Source organism: Drosophila suzukii (genome assembly GCF_043229965.1).
Source record: "Drosophila suzukii chromosome 2 unlocalized genomic scaffold, CBGP_Dsuzu_IsoJpt1.0 scf_2c, whole genome shotgun sequence".
Classification (NCBI taxonomy): domain Eukaryota; kingdom Metazoa; phylum Arthropoda; class Insecta; order Diptera; family Drosophilidae; genus Drosophila; species Drosophila suzukii.
Genome location: NW_027255896.1, coordinates 31,095,459 through 31,099,652, shown reverse-complemented (window position 1 = coordinate 31,099,652; position 4,194 = coordinate 31,095,459). Strand labels below are relative to the sequence as shown.

The 4,194-nt window shown below is 39.6% G+C and overlaps 1 long non-coding RNA gene across 1 annotated transcript; it reads right to left on the bottom strand.

Moving 5' to 3' along the window:
* Nucleotides 1–621: 621 nt before the first annotated feature.
* LOC139354249 (uncharacterized) lies at nt 622–2,890 on the bottom strand. The gene is made up of 3 exons (XR_011605396.1): nt 2,803–2,890; nt 2,635–2,690; nt 622–2,580 (listed from the first exon to the last, which is right to left on the bottom strand). It is a non-coding gene; the product is annotated as an uncharacterized lncRNA (long non-coding RNA).
* Nucleotides 2,891–4,194: the final 1,304 nt, after the last annotated feature.

The window sequence follows — 4,194 nt, the reverse complement described above, 5'->3', positions numbered from 1 at the left end:
GCACACTCTACTTTAACAGAAATTGCTCGCTGCATTAAAGATGAGCTTAATTTAGTTGACTATTCCGAAATTATTATTAAAGCAGCACAAAAATATAATTTAACAATTCACTCAATAACCAACCAACGACCTTTTGACATACTATTTAATAAAATCAAACACGAAGATATGCCTAAATTATTGCAACAAGCTCAAGAGAAAATGTTGCATTCCCACAATAAAGATAGACAAAATAAGAATTATCACGCAGGAGAGGTAATTTACGAAAAGAAACATGGGGAAAGAAACAAGCTAAATTCTAGATACAAAAAACAAGTAGTTAAGGAAAATCTCCCTAATAAAGTTATTATAAATAACAGAAACCGTACGATTCATAAAGATAATATAAAATAATTTGTTTCAAATTACAGATAATGATTTCAATAATGTACTTATTACTGCTAGTAGCTACAACCAAATCCGAAATTATGGATTACACGAACCATGATTTCCTTCTTTACAAGGATACCAAAGATGTTCTTATTTATGAATCATACGCAGATTTATTTCATGTAACTAATATAAGTCTTTATAGAGATATAATTAATCTTGAAAAAGAATTTCTGAAGAGTCACGACAGCAACAATTTTCTTTGGGAAATATCCCACGATTTAAAAATTATCCAAATACTTATCTCCCAAATTATACCCAGTAGATCGAAAAGAGGCATTAATGAAATAGGCACTATTTGGAAATGGATAGCGGGAACACCAGATCATGATGATTTCATAACTGTTCAAAATAAAATCGATGATTTAATACAAAATAATAACGATCAATACGTTATTAATTCTAAAATATTTAAAGAGATAAAATCTTTATCTGAAGAATTCAAAACAGCCTTTAAAGATCAAGAAATTCCGCTTAGAAAATATCGTCTGCGTTTGCTTACTTACGATCTTATGAATTTAATGGACACAATTACACTCGCCAAAATCGATGTATTTAATACTAAAATTCTAAACAACGACGATATACAAGAAATTTATAAACACGAAAATAGACCTGTAGTTATAACAGACCTTTTAGATATATCTGAATTTAAAATCGCTTTGCATCAAGATCTTATTATAATTTACATAAAATACCCTATTATTACCGATCGCTGTGACGTTTACAATTCAAGATCCATTTCACATGATGATGGAAAATTATTAATTGATAATCACGGCGCAAAATGTAGAAATAAGTACTATGTAATGTCTAATTTTAAGACAGAAATATTTAACAATTATTGCACACTTAACCCAGAAGGTTCTTGTTTCACCAGATTACTAAATGGAGAAAAATCTTTTTGTAACAAAATCAGAGAAAAAAATAAAAAAGTAGATGTAATCCAAGATGGAGCCATTTTTGTAAATGGAGAAAATACAGTTAATGACACTCATTTAAATGGGTCATATTTAATTACTTTTAATGGCACCTCTATAATTAATAATATTTCCTACACCAATGTAGACAATAAGATATTGGAATACATCACAGCTCGAAAATATACAGATTTTTTAATATCCGAATATATTATATCTAATGATTCGGAACTCTCATTTGATAATATTAACGTACTAAATCCATTTATTCAAATTAAACAAACTCAAATACCAGTTACGTTAATATTAATCATATTAGCATTAATATATTTAATTAATATGATTATAATCAAATTCAGAAAATTTTTAATATTCAAACCATGGCAAATTCGTATAGAAATCGAACCAGAAAGCAATATTTCCGATATTGAGATAAATAATACACCCGACAATGAAAATACCCTAGAAGAAAATATCATTGTCGAATTAACCAATCAATTACATTCAATATACCCAACAGTTCCAATGAATCGGGACGATTCAATTTAGAATGGAGGGAGTTATATGACACATTATTTAGGGGCTCTTACCCAATTTATAAACAACTTTGAGCCGAGAGCTAATTTCCAAAGAACTCTGACAGACCCGAGATAAATCCGTGGTCAGCTATTTCTGCCAAGCAGGCCTCCAAATCATTCCCACCCAGATCAATTTCACGCAGTCCGAATCAAACGGATGCTGTAAACATCCAAACCGATATTGTAAACAATCGGAGACCCAAGCGAGCCCTGAGTCCGCTAACGTAAACAAAAGATCCCCAAAGCGAGTCCCGAGTCCGCTAACGTAAACAAAAAGATCCCCAAAGCGGTCCCTAAACTCCGCTAATGTAAACACCAATTTCCGGCCAAGATTGGACTTCGAATTTAATTGGCAAATTGCATCATCCTATTTTCCGACTCTCTTGAGTCATTCTCTTTATCAATTTTTGGGGATAAAATCTCTTAAGCCGAGGTTTGATTATTGATCATTGAACTAGAGAGCAGTCAGTCCGTTTTTGAGATCCGAATCGAGCAGAACAATTATTCGAGAATAAATACAAGAGCAGTGAATTAAATAAGTTCGACCTATTGTAAAATTGTAATAGTGAATAAGTGAATGTTAAAAATAAAAATAAATTTTTTTAATCAATTCACTAGTGAGAAACTTAATTTGCATGGGCCACTCCAGCAACCTGAAAGTCAAAGGGTCTTAATACAGGAAGCAGAGACGAACATCAAATACTTACCTGCTGTCCCGGTTGCAAAGTGAATGCGAAGTCCTCTCCGCACCCGCTCTCGAGGGCTGCCAATATGGAGTCCGATGCAGACGACAGAGGACGAGTGAAGGGCGAGAGAGGACGAAAGGAGAGAAAAGGATAAGATGGAAAGGAGTAAAGGAAATGCAGAAAACTTACCTATGAAAATTGCAAAATCACCACGAGCCAGGGAAGGGGGCGCCTCGATAGGCGATCGATTGGCACTGGACGATAGTGCGATCGATGGGCACACAAAAATGGAAATATCGGCCAAGGTGGAAATATCGCAAACGAGCAGGTGGCAACGCCGCACCGTCGGTATCGATATGCGAATAAACATCGATCAAGCACGAATGGTGTGACCAGGCGGAGGAACCAATAAAAGGAGTAGAACGCAGCAATGAGCAGCGAGCTGGGGATCGATAGCCCATGAGTATCGATGTCCCAGTGGAAACACGGGAAATATCGGCGCGGAGATTTAAAGTTGCTACGAGGAGGATGACCAGCGCTGTAGCAACTTAAGGGAGTTAAGAGCGTCGAGGGAGCATCGAGGGAGCAACGAGGGAGCGCCTCGGGAATCACAAGGACTCGAAGGCTAGGACATGCAGGGAAACGGCGGAGAGTAGAAACAAATTATAAATGTTTCCCGAAGTAAGGGGGGAATGTGAGGAGTTGAATAACTCCCCACAAAAAGAAGCAGCAGAAGATGGCCGGCCGCTTACCAGTTACGCGTCGAATTCGCGTAGTAACAGCGCGGCGAGGAGAGTTTGGAGACTTGGATGGAGAACGAGAAAGTTTGGAGACCAAGGATGAAGAGCGAGAGAGTTTGGAGACCAAGGATGGAGATCGAGAGAGTTTGGAGACCAAGGACGGAGAGCGAGAGAGTTTGGAGACCAAGCATGGAGAACGAGAGAGAATGGAGACTTCGCGGGCAAGGCAAGAGTGCCGTGTGCAAAAAATCAGGATAACGGAACTCCACCGGACTTTGGACTCTCCCGTGAACTTTGGACCGGGAGAGGAAGTGCCACATCTCGGCAGTGGAGCGGCACACAGGCGTCCACAAGCATCACGGGAATCAGCGGGACTGCAGCAGAGGGCGGAGCATCGATTGAAAGCGGTTCGTGAAGGACAAGTGGGTCAACCAGGAGTCACGGACTTTGGACCCAGAGTGGAGAGATCCAGCGGGCCGTGCGCAAAAGGGAAATAGCAGTTCCCGCAGGCTCTATATAAGGCCGCAGAGCGCTGGCAGCTGGATCAGTCGATCACGAGGAGTCAAGATCAGTTAAAGTACCAAGTGAACAGTCAGTCAAGCAAATAATCTACGAGGGAGCTACAACCAAGCGAGTCGTCGGAAGCAGCGCCGTGGGAAGCACACAAGAAGCAAGATCGCCACGTCGAGACGTTCGGGATTGGGACATCAGGAATCTCCGAATTGAGACACAAGTGGCTGAGTTCCGGAAGGCATCACGCGGCTAAGTCAAGGCGTTTGTTTCCAACTTTGTCACGACCACACCCTGGCGAGTCGCCCGGCGGGTCTGTCAGAGTCAAGCA